Source organism: Corapipo altera, unplaced genomic scaffold, assembly GCF_003945725.1.
Source record: "Corapipo altera isolate COAL_440 unplaced genomic scaffold, ASM394572v1 62, whole genome shotgun sequence".
Taxonomy (NCBI): Eukaryota; Metazoa; Chordata; class Aves; order Passeriformes; family Pipridae; genus Corapipo; species Corapipo altera.
In genome coordinates, this window is record NW_020884894.1 from 1,462,411 (window position 1) to 1,481,907 (window position 19,497).

Consider the following 19,497-nt stretch of genomic DNA (forward strand, 5'->3'; position numbering starts at 1 on the left):
CTGCAGGTTAAGAACCGATCACTGCTCCCAAGACTATTTGAAACACTCTGGCCACTGACCTCAGTTGTTACCACTCTCATTTCCCAATATGCCACAGATTTGTACTTACACTCTCTCTGGGAGCTGTTGAAGCTGCAGGAGGCTGGACGTGACATTGGCTCTGATCCCAGTGCCCTCACACATGACCCCAATCAGCTTCGCTACAATTCTCATGATACCCACAGGGTTTCCAGATGGAAAGAGAAAAATAAATGTTATCAGCATGATACAAATGGAAAAGGGTTATTTTTTTTTTCATATTCTCTGATGCTGATACACAGGGGTTATTAATTCATCTTTTTGTATAAGAATAGTTTCATTTATTAGAGCAAGGAAAATATAATGGGCTTACTTTGATTGTCAGATTCCTTTTTTCCTTTATAATGCTAAGAAGAATTATCTTTTAGTTTTAACACATTTTCTGCTCATCAAATCTCACAGTCTATGATATGGAAGGAACTAGTTATTAAATCTATAGCTAACTTGCACCTAATAGTGAATATTAGTTGCAGCCAGCTAAAATGACAGTTGCTTTTAGAAGTGACTCCAAGTCACAAGTCAAGTAATAACCAGCAATATTTTCTCTCTAAAAACAGCTAAATGAGGCTATAGAGGCACCTTTTAATAACAAAGGAAAGGACATTTTATAGTGTTTTTAACTATTTCATAACGTATTTATATGTGCTTTGAAAATAAAGCTCTGCAGAAATCAGTTGGACATATTCCTCATTTGCATTAGTGCTCATGAGTTCTCATTCCACCTTCAGGGTGTAGCTGTACCTGGATTTATCCTGTAATCTCCCATGACCAAGAGAAAGTTTTAAATAAATCTATAAAAAATAACATCTTTGACTGGCCTCTCATGAAATGTAACAGTAAATTTTAGACCTCTTGAGGAATTTTGATTTCTACTTTTTTTGGTCTCCAGAGGCAGAAGAGAACAAAAGGAAAACATAATTAAATTTATTCCTTATCCAATTTTTCTGTTGTGTTTTTTTTAAAATACGTATATGAAGAAATAATATCATGTGAGATGTCTAGATATTGCTTACCTACAATTAATATATTTTACAATGTCTTGATCTCATGAGAACTTAGAATACAGTAATTTGTGTACATCAGAAAAGTGATTTTTCCCTATCTCTTTTCCCTTGTGGAACACCTAACTATTGGGATGTAATATTAAAAGATGAACACTACTTTATGTCAAACAGGTCGGGGAAAATAAAACCAATATAGCCTCACATTGTTGTGAGGAATAAGTGAACAGAGTCAAACTTCACACCCTCACCCTGAAAAAGTGTTTCTTTACGTCATGATAGGCTGAAAACTTTGGATAGTGATATGTTGCAGTGGTAGCCTCAACACTTATATCCACCAGGCCGGTCATTAGCAGGTCCCATCCCAGATGTGCTAGGGCTCATTTGAGGGCTTGATCAGGACATCTTTTCTCCATCCCAATTCAATGTGTGCTGGGATTACTAAATATGTCTTGAATTAGTAAAAACTGTGATAAATTGTTAATCTAATTAGCTACAATTTTTAATCAGCTGAGCTAACATCAAACATGTTTTACAAATATACTAACAGCACCCTCAGAAAAAATTTGGTTTATAGATTGTAATTAAAATAAATATTTGATCTATCATTGCACAAATAGCGGCTGGCTGAGCATAATATCACTGTATTAATCATCTCCAAACCATGACATAAGTAACTAATCAGCTGAAAAGCTGAAGCTACTTTGGTTTTCCTGTAAATTATGTAGTAACAATCTCACTGATTTCTTTCCAGACACTGTTCTCCCTTCTTACTGTCTTGGTAAGTGCTGTGGGCACAAGGAGAGATTCGTTCTTCAGGATCCTGAGGAGAGCAGGTACAGGTGAAGTTTCTCTTTGATTCACTGCTTTCAAAGTTCCATTAGAGCTAGTGAGTGTTGGAGCTGGTAAGGGAGCAGTGCTGCTTCTTGACAGTCACTCCATTTGTTGTGTTCAGCCTTGGTAGGATAAACCAACGAGGTTGGCAGCAACTGAAAAAAACCCAGCTGTATCTCTTCCTTGGCACAGCCCAGGATTTTTAGTTGCAAGTATTCACTCCTTGTTCTATAAGTCTCTTTTTGTCAGATCTTGAAGTTTTGGCCTGTTTATTAAAATAATCTCTGCTAAGGAATCTTTCTTGATTACAGGAATTTTCGGTGCAGTTTGCACTGCAACTATGCTATACTGTGTCAAAGCTATTTGCCAGCTAGACAGTTTACTGAGTGCATATTTACTGCCAGAGTTCACACAGAGCTGTGCACATACATACAAGTATGTAATTCATACATACAGGTTCTTCATTAAAGGTTTAAAAGTTTTCAGAATTGGGGCCTGAAATGAACATTTCTGCCGTGCTCCTACTCTTCTCAGACCCAAACCAGTGATCCAAAAAATAAGCAATGTGCTGAACTGTGGAAAACTGTCATCATCACCTCACTTTTCATTTAATAACAACCAGGTATTTTTACTGCCAGATGCATGCTGAGATTTTGATGACATTTATATGACATACAATGGCCAGTAAGGTTAATCACAGATCTATATTCTTTAAAGACACTCATGAGGATAGACTTCTGCACCTGCTTTCTATGTAAAGATGGCTTTCCCAACTGGAACTCACCTCACGGCATGTTCTTGAAAACCTTTCACTTTTAATGTATCTGCTTAATAAAAATGCTTTCACTGACAGTGAAAAATGGAACCTATCAATGTGTTACCAGCCCACATTTCCATTGCTCCCATCTATACTTCAACCACTACACTCAGTAAGAGGCAATGATGCTATTACAGCCTGACAAGGGCATATTGAGATACTTGGGCATAGATTGCACAACTGCTCTTGTAATTTTATCTTTTAGAATGGACCTTGCAGTAGAGATGATTAAAAAGTGCTGGCTAACAGGGCATAACAGGGATCAGTTTGAGAGCTCAGAGAGTGAACAGAAATTATGAGTGACCCAAAGGTAAATGTGTGTGCATGTTCCCATTAAGGATAAAAGAAGCAACAAGTAAATCCACTACCAAAACCAAACAGATTACAGTTCAGGCTGTGTTTCTAAAAGATGAAGAAAGATAAATTGATCTTACCCTCAGATGCTGCAACTTTTAATAGCTCTGCCAGAGATGTCAGCAGGGCTACCCTCTGGCTACATTATAGTTACATGGTTCATTTCAAACACTGCAAGCTGTGTACTGTGCTAGCAAAAACCTCAACAATTGCAATTAAACAATTTAAAAGTCCTAAGTCATAAAGAGTAGGATAGTTTTCTTTACAGTGTCCTGCTTAAGTGGGAACTGTCTGGTCACTCCTCCAGAAAGGAGCAGTGCTCTAACAAGCACACCTTTGGACACTTCTACAAGGAAGCACCTCAGACTCCTTCATGCCTGTGCATTAGAGATGAGCTTGAACGTGTTAAGGTCTTGCTAAAGATACTTGCATGGAATGCTAGATGGAAACACTGGATATAGTCCCTAGGCATCAGCAGAAGCCACAGTAAGACAAAGGTGTCCTCTTGTCCTACCCCCTCAAAAAGGATATTACTTTCTTGCAGTCTAAATTTCAAACTTTCAGTTTTGGGTGATATTTTGGAGTGATGCTTTTGTTTCATTGAAGAATGGGACAGGGAGTAGGGAAGTCATAACAGCGTTAAGTTGTGAGGACCTACCACTGATAGTCATCTTCTGAACTGCCACTTGTTTAAGTCTATGTTTGGCGTGGAGAAATGCAAATACAACATTGAGCAATACAGGGAACTACAACTGGATCTCCAAATCCCTGAATGTTTTTTTTAAATCACCAATGTTGGCTTTTGCAGTGTAAGGCTGACTCTCATTGTGCCCCAGGAATCAGAATTCCCATCCTGGATCAGCACCAGTTTGCAGCCCTGACCTCACCACACAGCCCAGGTGTGTGGGGTTTGGTACCTGTCCTCTGCACAGTCCAAGCCACATGCTCCAGAATTCAAAAGTTCCATGGCCTGAAGTACCTGGTCCCAGCATAAAGGAACCTCTGCTTCCACTGCATAGCCAAAATTATTATCTAATCCACGGTAAATTATAATATAGCAGTGATATATTCAGAGCTGGCTTAGCCTTTTGAAATGCAAATTACCAGGAAAGTAATAACTAGGTGCATTTGAACCTATGTGAGAATAGCCAAATGTTGAGTCTGTTTTTGCAAAGCTGGAGATCTACTGTGTGCATCACAGTGCTGTTTAACAGCACACACAGAGATGTACAGCTCAGCCAGGCAGTCCCCCCGTGCTGTAAGGCTTCGCTTCCTTTCTCATGGCTCTCTTGCCTTTGAAGTTGAGCTGCAGCATGCTCAGCTGTGCTCAGCAGGAGGGCCAAAGGTTTGAATATTCAGATTTCATCTTTGTTTATAGAGTGGGCTTTTGAGATGTAGGAATTCTGTTACATTGTCCAGTGTCTGGGGGAAGGGCTGCTGAGGCTGTTAATGGGTCCCGAGGAGCCTCATCCGTTACACAAACCACTGTAGGCCCCTTCTGCTCATGCCAGACATTAATGGCCACATGGACCTAGATGCATAATATCAGCTACTTTTAACAGACCTCCTTGACTGTGTCTTTGGTTTTATTTCTGGTTGTTTCATGCTGGTTGCATTCTGTAGCAGGCAATATTTAGTCCATTCAATTTGACTAGTGCTGGTTTGGAGTTGATTTTGGTGCACTGTGGCTTTCTGCAGTGGCTGACTCACACACACATGAAGTTTCCTTGGCTTCTATCGGGGAAAAAAAAGTATGAAATTTGATAATATAATGTGGAAGCTATGGATTTTCTAAAGCCCCATGTACTTCTTAAGTGCATGCAATGCTCTCAAGTAGACGTGTGTAACAGCCCAATTAATGAGTAAGTGCCCAGGGAGGTAAAGCAGGAGAGGATTTACCTGCCCTGTCCTTTCATTCCAACTCCAGACAAGCAGAGAAGAGTTATTATAATTCTACCAAATGACTTGGAAAGAACAAAAACAAAGCAGAAATCTGGAAGCTCTCCTGTAATCCAGAAAGGTGCTGCAAAACTCCACGAGATGTGCAGCAGTAGGTGTGACTAGGATAGAGGCTGCTGTGACTCCTTTCTGCCTCCAGTCCTTGTTTTACAGGCCATAGTCCTCCCCATGGTTATTCCTACCCTTTTCCTTCACTTGTGGACAAATGTTTCCTATTCTTTGTCAAGCATTCATAAATGAGTGAGCGAGAACAAAAATATTGAACTGGATGAACTGTTTTAGCATTGGATAATTCTGTGGTCCATGCAGCATAATTAAAGGTCAATGTGCTCCTTCCTACTTAGGGTCACTTTGGGTATTGGAAGGTGTACCTTAGACTTCCCCTGCTTAGGAGGAAGTGTTATAAATGCCTGAACTGACCTATTCTACCTCTTCCTACACCCCTGGAAAACTATTTTTTTTCTGTAAATTGTGGGCACTACCCATTAGGAAGTGCTGCATACAGTTACAGTGCTATACTGAGCAATTTAATATGTTTGCATAGGGTGTGTGCTGGTCCCTGTGCCTTTTCTTGCCTCTTCTGTTTTATCCTATACAAAATAATTCAGCAGCCTAATGGAGAAGCCACAAGTGAGGTGCCATTTTCTGAACATTGCAGTAATGTAGCTTCAGTGTCTGGCAGAGGGGCTCACGTTGAGCCAAGTGTGAATCAAGCACCTGCTATTAAAAAGTAACACACTAAAGCAGGATTCCATCAATTTACTCTTTGCGTTTTTTAACATTCATAAAAATATATTCCTTGAGCAGCAGGAATAGCAATGAAAGGAAGGACAACTAACATCCGCATCTTCTCCATGTGATTAGAGTATTTGCATCAAATACTTTATTATGAAGGCTGGAGAACAAGAAAAGCACATTCAGCGTCATATGTTATGGCACAATCCCTCTCTGGTAGAGCAAACAATGGGACCATTATACAAGCTGACATATTTTTTGTTTCTAATATATTCTGCTTCTTTGTGTCTGTGTGTGCTTAAATAGCAGGCACAGATGTACTGTTTCCAAAGGTCTTTGACTTGTCATGAGAATACTGTCTTTACCAGTAAAATAAATTGATTACTAGTGACAATGTTAACTATTATACAAAGAACACAGCTCTGGTGGGCTTTGTTTGATTTTAAAGAAAAGGTGATTATTTCTTCCTTATGACAGTTTGAAAGGTTTGCCATGTGGATATGGAAAGATTTGACTCATGAATATGCAAAGTATGGCAACAGGCCGGGTAGCCAGATCTTCAAATTGACCGTTGGCTCTGACTGAGTTAGGAGAAGAAGAAGAAGAAGAAGAAAAACATGAGACAAACACAAAATATACAAAACCAGCATGGGAAGTGGTTGTTAAAATATTCAGTTGTGAGCATATTGTGCAATATTAGCGTTGGGGTATAATATCAAATTGATGACATGATTACAGGGAAAACAGTGCCAACTGGGATGATGTGCAGTGCATCAGGTTCATGGAAGGGCCACCAAATTCTTGAATAATATTTCTACCAAGGGATTATTACTTGATGCTCTGATCTTTAGCTCTCTGAGCAGTGACATCAGAAAACTGGCCTATGACACAAAGCAATATACCTTTCTTATCAAGATGTGTTGTAATTTTTTTGAGAAGCATTATATTTTGCTGAAAAAAACACAAACAACAACTCATGCAGGTGTAGCAGCATGTTATAGAGCAGAGAAATTAGTGAAAGAAGAGTTAAAAAATCAGACACAAAATACATACTTGTTATGTTGCAATGGCTCTTCAGACATTTTTCCTTTTATAATATGAAAAATAACAAAAGACATACTTAGAGTGAATCTTTTACTAAAACCTGTACATTTATGCATGTTTTTTTCTCTAAAACGTATTGAAAAAGTTCTTTTTCTACAGATCTCATGTTAAATAATTTGGGATATTTTCCAACCTAATTTAAGCTGCTACAAATATTTTCTGTAATGAGATTGGAAACAATCCATTTGCTCCCCCTAGAAAATGCTATGAGTTCTCCCTTGATTGCAGTTCAGATCATGCTGCTAAACACCAATTTAGAACACAAATCAGGCTCCTTGTTGATTGCAGTTCAATTCACGCTGGTAAATGCCATTTCTCCGATCAGCAAGATGCTACTCTGTGGGCTGCAACGTGGGCCTCCCAAATCCATTAGTCCTTAATTTTTGCATAGGTTGCAATCCTAAAATTAGATCTATCCTATCAAATCATAATTAAGGATATCGTTCTCACCTGATCATCCAGCAAGCCTTCCCTTTTTTATTCAAATGTTTTTTAGTGATTTATCTAGTATTAGTGGCAACCATACATTCCTTTGGGACATGTAATCTGCCTTTTCTTTATATCATTGATTCCTGTTCAAATATCTATGACATCATTTATGCATTTAATCTTCCTCCTGTTTAGAAGAATTTTTCCTAAATTTATTCTTCCTCAGGTTACTGAACATTTTTTGATTTCCCTTACTGTTCAGAATGCTAATGGTTTTCACAATTGGTCTTCAGGGTAGGGTGAAAGAAAGAGAAAAGCTTTCCTAAAATGTAGATCCCATGGTAACCTTTTGCTGATGGTGCATCTTTTTTCTGTTCTTCACTGTTAAATCCTTCCTGGCTTTGCATGGCCATTGCTGCCCCATTTCACAGCATTTGATTCCTGTCATCCTGTACAGCACCTCCAGGCCCAGCAACTCTGTAAACTGCTGGTAGTGTTCTGTGGGAGTGCTCTGCAACACCTGTTTATGGCATATTCACTTCTGAAAATAAGCTTACCAGTGAAATTAACCCCTGTTCTACCATAGAAATCTCTAGGAAAGAGTGTGAAATGTTCCTGTACCCATCCTGTGATCGATGGTGAAATCCAGGGTATGGTAGAAGCTGCTGGATGGGTTTCTTCTTGTCAGATGTATGTGGTACATGAACAAATGACCACAGACCAGGATGTTTCACTTTCACAGCCTTGTCCACCTTCTGATAAGCCAAGAATCACTGAATCACAGCGTGTTAGTTCTGCAGAGACTCTAAACATTATTCAACAAGACACTCTCCCTAAGATAGTGTAAAACTTAATTTTTTGAAGTGTCAAGAATGTAAGTTCCCAGTGGACAAGTACTGGGAGGCTGTGATTCTTTGCTCATTTTGAATCAAATTCTTAGTCTATAAAAGCTTTGTTATACATAGTAGATGTTCCTTAAAATTTCAGTACAGTTCAAATCCAGAAAAACATCCAAAATGTGACTTTATTAGGTATTTCATTTCTTACCCATGCCACACGTAGGAGTGGACATGGAGACTCCCTCGCCCCCCATCCCCTAATATTCCTCACTTTTAGGAAAAGGTTTGACTATTATATTTGTGTAAGTGGGTGTTTTTTCAAAGGCAAATGAATTATTTAATTTTCAGACTCTCTTGAATCTTCTCAATTCCCAACCCCCACTTCCATATTGCTTTTAAAACTTCAAGTGAATTCTGTTGCATTTTTATGGGCCAGAGAGATACTTCTGTGTCTAGGAAGACTGGGCTTCTGTAATTCCTTCAGTTCTCTGCCTCATCATCCTGTTATTACTGTATTTGTCCAGCCTTCCTTAGATGTCCCTCAGCCTGGTTCTTTTCTGATCTTCACATTTAAATCAGTTAAACTCCATTCCATATTCCTACCTTATTCCTAATCTGATTCTATGTCCACTCTGCCTCTGTTGACTAATCTTCTTAAAACATAGAATATGTCATAAAGAGCAGAATTTTAAAAGGAACAGGTGTCCAGGCAAAGCAAGGAAGTAAATAAAATCTCTGATTTTTTTGCAACCTTTCTGCACTACTCTTCTGAGTAATAAACTTGCTTTACTCTGTATGTTTTCAAATTGCTGAGAATTTATTATACAGCATGTAAAAAACATCTTCTTACTGAAATCCTGCAGAGACTTGGATGGGATAGGCCCTAAACTGGATGAAAGATGAAACATGATAATAAAGGAGAATGAAACCAAGTTTGCTTTGTCATAGCAATTTCTAATCAATCCTTATGTATCCTGTGGTCATATTTGTAATGAAAATATTCTCAGGAAGTAAGAGAAAGCATAAAATGTTCATTCAAAAGCATCTACCAGCTGCATATACTGTATTAATAGAAAGACTGATATACCTAACCAGGGGTTCACATTTCAAACCAGTAGGCCTAACAGCTTCTGAGATATAAGTAAATGAAAATTCATGATTCTGTATTGTGCCCAAGAGCCAACTTTACTGCTATTGCCATATAATTATTTATAGCTGCAAACTATCAAATGGAATTGCTTACCACCACCTTACTATATGTGGTAATTGATGTGAAGTGAGGCATTGCGTCCCCGGCTGACCCCAGCACACTGAAAGTCAGATGGATTATATCTAACTCAATTATGATTGATATTATCAAAATCCGTGAAGCACAACATGGTATAACAGGCTTTCTAAGTGTATCTATTGATTGTTTCTCCCTCTGTGTGTGTGTGTGTGTGTGCATGTGTTTTCCAAGGCTGTTGCAGTGGAGCTGTCTCTGGGGAAAAGCAGAGCAGTATTGCTAACAATTTCCACGTGTAAATATATATTTCTGATGGCTTAACTCACCCTCATTGCCTCACAGGGATTGCTGGAACTTGTACTGGAAAAGCCCAGTTTCATTGGCAAAGAATTTTGCTACAGTAAGAAAATTTGCCAGTATGGTTGGTGGGGTCGAAACCCAAACTATTCTGTGATCTGCTGAGCTGTGACTGGAGTAGAACAAACGTTCCTGTGTTCCTGTTCTGTGCCATTCCGTCAGTCCATCGGAGCACAGCAGTGGCTGTGCAAGCCCTACATCCTGTCTCCTGCAGATGTTTGCAAAAACAGGCATAAGGCTGGAGCAATGAAATGAAGCTTTCCTCATGGCAGTCTTACTATTTCCAGTAACTTGGAGTTCAGGGACTGCTGCTTGTATCTGCATCATTGTGTTTAAGAATTTCTGATGGACATTTCTTGTCTGAATTTTCTCCAGTCACCTTCTGAACCCATACACAATTTTAACATCCAAATATATGTTTTGATAAAGTAGGAAACATATAAAGAGATATATATTTCTATATACCAGCTGTTTTTTAATTTCCCAGATTGATCCCTAACTGATGTAGTATGAGAAAAGGTGACTTTATTCCCAATTAATCTTTTTCATGTTAAGGCATGTTTTTGTAGATTCCTCACAAATTCTTTCTCAAGCTTTCCTGTCCTAATCAAAGGAATCTTATCTAATTAATTTTTCGAAAACCGTTCAAAAATGTTGTTATCATTATAATTTTTCTCTATGTTATTCTGTAATGCCACGTTTGAGATCAAATACTGAGAAGTATTCATGATTCAGGGATGCTGTGTATATATAATGTTTTTCCATTCCTCGCCTAAGCATTGAGTTAATGTTTACTGTCCATAATTACTCTCCCACTTTGCTAAGTGATAATAAATTATTTAGGGTTGCATACTGTGTTTCTGGTTTGGGGTATTGTTTTCTCTTCCCTTCCCCCCACCTGTGTAATGTTTGCTTTTGTCAGCATCTTGTCTCTTCAGCCATTTTCTTAACAAGTTACTCAGAGATTCTTCACCAAATCTTAATCAGTTTATGTTTTCACTGTCCTAGGTAATATTCTACTAGATATTAAACTGTCTCCATAATATGCACTCTCTCATTTTTCTAAGTCAGTTATGAGTATATTACAGCACAGGTTCCACTGCAGAGCTCTGTAGGAAGGTACATTCCCTTCGCGATGAAAAATCAATTATTTAGTCATCATTTAGTTCCCAACATGTAGGATCTATGAGTTTGTATGCTGAAGGAAAGACTTTACTACTTTACCTGTCCTTTTTTTGATTTTGTTTTTAAGTTTTGTGGTGGTTTGGATGCAACAGAGCTCATTCAATAACAAATTTGGGAATTCAACAAGGCATCTCACTGGTCTATTCTGTGGACCCACTTTGCGAGGAGCATTCAAAGAGTCAAATTATAAAGTTGCAACAAGTGAGTGTCCAGTCACTGTTCTGCTGGAACAGGTTGTCCTTCAGGTGTTTTTCAGCTGCTAGCAATATCTACAAAACAGTTTTTTGTGAGATTGTAATGGGAAATCTGGATGGCTTCTTAGGAAATAATAGTTATAATGCTAGGTATTGACATTTTAGAGCTTTTAATTTATTTAAGTAACAGTTTTTGTTATTCTTATTAGCAAAGTATACATTTACTTTATTTAGAGAGTTTCTGTAGTGTTCCTTCTGTTTTTCTCAGCCTCTAGGGACTTTCCCAGTACTGAACAAAGCAGCCCTGGGACTGATCTAAGTGACCTGTTCTTTGCCTAAAAACAACATCTGGGCTACAGGAAGTTAGTTTAGGAATGTTACCCTCTTCCCTGTCAGAATATAGTTAGGAGATTGAAAATGCATCCATACTCCAGCTACTGCCAGCTGTCAGACAGCCCTTTTGAGTCCTGAGTTACTTGGAGCTGTTATAGTGTTAAAGGAAAGCTACATTTGCTTTCCCACCCTCCCACACCAGCCATACACCAGATCTCTGGAACAGATGGGTCAATGTGAGTTCCTAGGCCCATGGAATTTTAGTTCATATTAGCTGTCAAAATATGAGGTGGCATAGAAAAAGTAGTTTATTATTTTCTCCTAAGTAATTTTGTTGATAGAAATAAGCTAATCACAGCATCCTTTTATTAGCACTTATGTGGAAATATTTTTAAAAAGTTGAAGAGGGTGCACTGTAAGCAATAGCTCCTCTTTTTATAACCATCAGCTTTTGGTGAACTGAAGAAATAAACATCATTATTAGAAGATTCAATATCCATTTCACAACAAGAAATTCACAGACCTGTGAAGGTTCTTGCTAAGTCTCCATTCTTCTAGAGATGTACTGTAGAGATTTCCTGATATATCTGCTACAAGAATACCTATAATGCACTGCCTAAGACATGCTGATAGAAAGCTTATTTTATGATACAAGTGGAATAGTATTTACTTGGGCTGTACCCTTAATATCTTCCAAGTTTACTTATTTACTCTATCAAAAATTCTACATTTTCCTTAGATCTTAAGGAAAGATGTCTTGCTCTTTTTTTTTTTTTTTTTAATGTTACAGAATAATACCTAACCTAGTAAGTGGAAGAAGTTACATTTCCTGACTTTGGTCATTCAGAGCAAATAATTCCAACTTTGAGTGAGTTATCAAAGGCAATATGTCTGTGTCACACCTTAATTTTGGCTCCAGGTGTCAGCTAACAAGTAGGCAACTGGCCATGGGATTCTCAAGCACTTTTCCCAAGTAACTTTCATGCTTCTGCAGCACATGACATGGAGTTCACATGCTAGTGACTGACCCAGTGTTTAACAGGGATTCACCACTGGAAATAGTCTTTGAAATTCATAAATTCAAGGCAAGCCTGTTTTATGGGGACTGATAATGCTGTATTAGTTGCTGGAAGTTAATGAGGTCCTGTGTTTGAGTACAACCAGATTAAAATGAAAAACGAACCACATTACATTCTGTTTCGACAATTATTATCAGTTGGTTGTAATATAAATATGCAAATTTTTCAGCTTGAACTTTAACATCCTCTGTAGAGACCATTCATCTCTTTAAAGTATTAATTTAAGTTGTAAAAGGATCCATACATCATTGCATGTCATTTTGAAAACAAATATTAATCAATTTTACACTCTGAATTGCCACTGTGCAAGTGTAATGTCCATTATTTTGGAGCAAGTCAGTGGCAAGAAATTTACATATTCATTCCTAGCTTAAGAAATCATATGATAATACAAGTACAACACAAGAAATTCAAAAGACTTAAGACCTTATCATCATCTATTCAATGGCAAAAAGCCTGCCTTTGCATTCTCAATGCATTGGTATGCAGATTAGGAATATGTTTCTCATTCCTATCAGTATAACCTTGAAAGCTGGTGACAGTTGAAGTGTAGTCATAAGTTTTCTCTTCCAACAGAAAAAAAAAAGAAAGAAATAAAGGCAACAAAATGAGTGTAAAGGATACAGCAATTTCAAGTTTTATGATAAGCTTTTTGATAATGTATCTGACTACTTAGGTAGACTGTACTGTGTGGGTACGTAGCTTGAAAACGTGTTATCTCTAGATTTAGCTAGAATTGTGATTGCAAGTGCATCTCTGCTACTGAATTAAAGTTCATATTTCTGATATGACACAGCTACACCTGTCTTTTATTAGATAAAATTATAGGAAATAGTCGAAGGTGTTTGCATGTTAAATATTGTGAAGGACACCAAATTTTATACCAGCCGTCTCCTAGTGAAAGAATACAGAGTTTCCACTTGGAAAGCAAGCACTCCTAGGCAAACACTGTGCTGAAAGCCTTGTCCTGCTGACATAAAAAGGAAGCAACATCTGCAATCCAGGTAGTTTGCCTGTTTCTTCTTTGGGAATCATAGCAAAGGAATTATTGTTTTACAGTCAGAATTGAAATAGGCAAAGACGGAGAATAGGTTAGGTTAAGCTAAGCCTTGCTAATGCTTTAAGTCCTCACTCAGCAGTGTCCTTCTCCGGTTCAAGTCTGGAGATGATGAAGGTGGATCTCACCTGGTGCCAACAAGAATGCTGCTTCCACTTGAAAAAAGCAAATTGCTATTTTGGTTAGAACTGAAGACTTCAAAAATGCCACTCCTGAGCCCCAAGGTGATAGGTGGAGAAAAGAGCAGCAGAGGAGGTACAACACCCCCCCACCCCCCCCCCCCCCCCATAACTATCTCATCTTCGTCAATTATGCAAAACCAAGCTCTAACACAATTGGCCTAGCAGAGGTTATACATAAGCTCCCTCTAGTGGATTATTAAGCAAGAATTTATAAAAGCACACATCTTTTCTCCAAACGTTTTCTGTCACTCAGTGTGAACACGAGAATACCACAGGCACCATGCTGTTCCCGTGCAACGAGCTGTTATCTCTGTTGCCCTGCTTGCTACCTCAGGAGAGTCTGTGAAACAATGCTGGCCACAAACCTGCGGCTACAAAGCGAGACGACTGCAGTGCTTTTTGGCTGGGCTTGCTGTTCTTCACTCCTTGGCAGGGTCAGTTTGATTGCTGCTTCAGAATACTGATGTTTCTTAATCATCTCCCTTTGTTTTCTCGTTAAGTGAATGGGTGAATAATTTGCCACACATTCTCTGTCAATCGGATACGTTGTGAAAGGACAGTTGAAACAATGCACACACTCTTCGTTTCATAAATTTGTCATTACAGCATAATCAGATCATTTGCACTTATCCTGCTCTTGCACAGGCTAATTCTACATTCCTGAAAAAAGTGCACTTGGTTACAGTTGCTCTGTCTTTCTGTTCCCCTGGGTGTTTTCTTAGACCAAAACTGCAAAGGCAATGTGCAAGACACTTGTGTTCCTTGTTTGCACAGTTCATGCAGGTCAGAGGAAAATCATAAAGAGTACATGTGCATGTGGCCAGATTAAAATGCAACAGTACGTCAGATATGTCAACTGGATTTAGGATTATAACAGACATGTAAGCAATTAGGGTATTTGCTAGTTCAAAATACTCACATGAATGAACCCACATTATCTTCTGAAAAGCATAATAATATATAATTGCAGTAACAATTCCTCTTCCATTATGTCCTAGACATCAACAGTGTGTACATTCTATAATATCCTGCACAACTGATGGCAGGCAAATGCCTCGGTAAGAGAAATACTCCCAGATGTGGTAATGTCCCAACAGTGTGGCTGCTATCTAATATTAAAGAATTACAGTAGAAATGTTTCAATAAGAAAGTAGAAGCATTTCAGTTTTTATGTGGCATAGATTGCCACAGACACTGCCAAGCAGCTTTATAGAGTTCTAAATCTTCATTCAATGCCCCTTTACATCATTTGAATGAAGATTTAAACCTCAATAAAACTTTCTGAGTGCTTGTGGCCATCTTTGCTGTATAGTAATCAAAGCGGGGTACAAGCAGACGAATGCACTGTAGTACACCTAATGATCAACACTATATCTAGTGACATTTCCCTTTGTAAAATGAGTGTCTTAAAGGCTGTTTTCATGGATGGTGCAGCAGTACACATAGAAACAGGCATTTATATCCAGTTTTTATGCAATTCTTTAAAAGATTGCGTTGGGGGTTGTGGGGTTGTTTGATTGCTTTTTTCCCCCTATGTAATATTTATTTTCTCTATAACTATCTTGAATTAATTTCATATCTTTCACAAAGATATTTGTGAAAAAAAAAAAAAATATATGAAAGCTAATATTTAAAGGGTAACTTTCCACAGCATTATGGCTTGTTTACTTATCAACCTCCAACTGTAATTAAGATATTGCAGTGCAATCAGTTGTGGCATTGAATTAGAAGCTTAAATGAAAATCAACTTCTAGTTAAGATATTAGCTGGGAAATTCAACACGTGCTAGTGCATAAATGCACACACAAGGTATGACTGAGTGGAATTTGAAAGAAACTACTGTGAGAATATACCACTGATAGAATATATGTTTTGTTTCAAAAATAAAGACACTCATTCTGGAAACAGTTTGAAAAAGAAATAGCCAGTCAGTAAAGTGTGGAGGATTTGGTGTCTGGATCCTCCTGCAGAGGAAGGCGTGGGAGGATTGTGTGGATCTCAGCTTCCACAAACTTCCACAAATGCAAAGGAAAATATAACTTTCCTCCTGAAGTTTAGACTCAAACTTATTGTTTCAAGTTGAATTAAACTGTAGTTTTCAGCATATAAAATGTTGGCACAGAAGATGTACTCACTCCACTGTTGATACTCCAGGACGCTGCAGGAGATGCCACCTTTCAAAGAGCATTCCCATCCATGGAGCCTGGGTGTTGTCTGTCTGTCAGTCCTGCACAGTCCCTGGCTGTCAGTCCTGCTTCTCCTGCAGGCAGAGCAGTGGGCTAATACCTAGGGCTTGTCCCAGGAATGAACCAGAAGCCTGAGGCTGAGAGTGGAGCAAATGGTGTTCTCAGTATGGTGTTGGGAGGGAATTGGCTCTGCTGGTCAGAGCACGGTGCTACCATAACCAAGGTTTTGTGAGTTCAATCCCTGTATGGGCCATTCACTTAAGAGCTGGACTCAATGATCCTTGTAGGTCCCTTCCCAGTCAGAATATTCTGTGAAATCTGTGAATTGCAGTATTCCTTTGTGTTGGCTCCCATTGAAACCTAGCAAGAGAATGTCCTGCATCACCCACTGAAGTGGTATGTTTTTGAGGAAAATCCTGTTATGTAATGACAAGGATGGTGGCAGCAGTTTCACACAGCTAAAGAAAAGAGAACCAAAAAAGCACGAAATATGTTGTTTGTGATGAAATATCTTTGTACGTTCTGTGTTGAACATTTTTAGTGTGTTGCAATAAATCTCAAAACCAAAGTAATCCCCAAAAATAAATTAAGACAAGCTCAACTCCCCAGACTTCTTTTAGATACAGGATCTGAACAATAAGAACAAATGAAGGCCTTATTCTCCAAAACACCAAGAGCCTTATCAAAAGCTACAGAGTTATCTCAACTTTCACAAGTGGAAAAGCAGGCCTGGGGGTTTGATCTAGATATTTGCAGTGGAAGGATCAGAGTAAAACTCAGAAAAAAAGAAAAAAGGTTTATTTCCCTTTTGAGTTCCAAATGAGAACTGAGTTTAACATAATTTTTGAATGATTAATCCCAAGCAGTAGGTTAGGAGGGGGATGTTTTTAAGCGATATTGTCCCTTCCTTTCCCTTGTATTTCTTTGTAAATAACATATTACCTATATTAAGGTAAACTGAATGTATTAGCCAATTACCTAAGGGGATTGCAAAACTGGGGTCTGCATTATAAAGCAAGCCAAGTTATGACAGCTGTGACCCCAGAGGAATCAAGGCTGAATAAAGACTGTCTCCATTGCAGACAAATGATGATAAAGTGATCCTTTTAGCCAGCAGTCAATGGAACCTGACAAGGCCAAACCTCCAACTAATGAACAGCCCAACCTTTGCTACCAGGGAGATGTACTGAAAGTTTAATCTCAATAAGCATCAAAATACATTTGGCCAAACATTTTTAACAAAAGAGTGGCACATATCATTAAATGACCCTGAAGTTAGATGAGTGAGGAGGAAAATAGGAGGGTGGGGGTGTATGTTCTTACTGTATCACAGGTGCACAAAATTGCCTTGATAGAACAATATCTTATTTTTCTGCTAAAATTGAATTTCAGATGGTACCTACGTCACACAGACCTAATAATACAGAAAGCAATTGTCTCAATGATTCCTATTAAATCTGTGCATTTCCAGATCCTTATAGAGTAATGTCAGTTACAGAACAATGTCAGGCTGACGGACGCAGCACAGCGTTAAAGAAAAAAAATCATGCACACAATAGGCCAGCTGCACATTAATAAATATGTAATGTTTGATTAAAAATATGGATCGTATTTTTCCCCCCAATTGCTGACTACCCCTAAGGCAGAAGATGTGATCTGGCTCCCACTGATGGGTTTATTTCTTGCTTGCTTTGAAAATACAAACTAAAATGTTTTCCTGTCCCAGCTGTTTCCCATTGTTCATGTTTATCAGCTCAAAGGGTGAACGGAGGAATAAAAAATACGCTCGCATTTCAAATGTGCCAGTCAGTCAATCTATTGTTAAAAGAAGAAAGCCTAATTGTCTGTGCTGGCAAACTTCTTTTTGGTGAATGTCCAGTTTTTAAGAAAAGCTATTCAGCTGTGCCATTTGTTTAATACATGCATAAAAAAGCACATAAAATCACAAGTTTTCTGTGGGATGGGATGGGGGGTGGGGAAAATCACATCTCTAAGTTATAGCCTTGAAACACTCAAGTGATGGCCTAAGTAGTAGTCCATGGACTACTTTTTTGCCTCTTCATTGGCACTGAATAAGTGCCTAGAAGGAATTTTCATGGAATAAGTTTTATGTCCTAAAACTGAAATTGGCCTCCTTCTCTAGATCTTACAATTAACTTTGCCTCTTTGAGAAGCAGCACTCCTTTCAGATTACTTCATCAGTGCAGTGGTGAAAGCCTTTTCCAGTTATATTCACAAGAGTTTGATATTTTTATTTAAGATACTACTACTCCTCATTTCTTCAGACCCTCATCCTAACAAAAAATGAGAATCAGGATGGGGAGAGAGCAGGAACTTCTTTTCTGCATAGGAGAATCTTCTGTTTGTTGCCAACTCTTGTGATAATTACTCAGCTCTATCCCATCTTTGACTTGCTCTCCAGCTCATGCTGGCAGTGCTACTCTTCCAGCTTTCAAACCAAGCCCAAGTAATCAGAACTGACACATTTTATGCCATGCAAATGAGCAAAAATTTAACTCACAGACTACTGTTTTGACCAGGACTGCGTTAGTCCATCTTTCTGTGGCTAGCACAGTTTTTCTTTGAAAGCTTTTTGAAGAAAGGGTCATCTTTAGTTCCTCAGTTGTACAACACCAAGACCAAAACATTCTTACAGTCTGAAAAATAAAAAATAATCATTAATATGACAAGTGACTGTGATACTTTGCTAGGAACTTTCCTGTTTTGCTGGGTTTTTCTTTTTGATGGGCATTTGGATGTTTGTGGATCTATAAATTGCCATGAAAATGTCCGTGGTCTAAAGCTGCACCTCCCTGTTCATCTTTCAGTATCTCTGCCCTCTGTATGTGCACACAGCAGACTTGGAATGAACATATTCCTTGGTGTCCCTGGCAAGTAATGCCATACAGCTTCATGGACCAGGAGTGCTCTGTGGAACCCCGTTATGGAATCATATCATTGAAATACTGCTTTCATAACTATTAAACCTACACATCATGCTAAAAATCCATTGATGTGCATTTTTGTGCACAGCTTATTTTTTTGTTTTCTGTTTGCTGAGCTGTAGCATATATATGCCAAGTAGATAGCTGTCAAGTAATGCAAAAAACCAAACTATCATTTGCAAATGCACCATAATAAGTGAAGAAACTGGAATAGTTATGGAGAAAAATATTAAACAACCCCTCCAAACTTAAACAGTAGTAGGTGGCTTTTGTTTTTTTTTTTTTTTCTGTATTTTTTACAGTCTGAGCAGTACATGAAGTTATCTTCTTCTCTAGAAAGTATCTCCGCAGTGTCTCCAATGATGGCCAGCATATATGATAAGCTCTACCCCTTTTTCAGCAAGTGGTGTCAGGCAGTTTTGGCTGTGCATTAGTGAGTTCAACCCAAACAGCCCTGCTACTCCCCTTCATGACCAACCATTTCAGACACTTCATTGACTATTGATTAATTGATTTTGCAGAATAAAAAAAAATATACAGAAGCATTCCAGAGAAGGTAAAACCAAAAAGGAGAAATACTAAATAATTAAAAATTAATATGCGG

The 19,497-nt window shown here is 38.3% G+C and overlaps 1 long non-coding RNA gene across 2 annotated transcripts in view; it reads left to right on the plus strand.

Moving 5' to 3' along the window:
- LOC113948840 overlaps positions 1-19,098 on the plus strand; it is a 55,524-nt gene extending 36,426 nt beyond the window's left edge. Inside the window, exon 3 of one of the 2 annotated variants that reach the window (XR_003528253.1) lies at positions 18,777-19,098. This is a non-coding gene — a long non-coding RNA (uncharacterized LOC113948840). Of the gene's footprint in view, positions 1-9,717; positions 10,566-18,776 lie in introns of those variants that run through there. The other variant, XR_003528252.1, reaches the window with a different exon arrangement.
- The last annotated feature ends 399 nt before the right edge of the window (positions 19,099-19,497 follow it).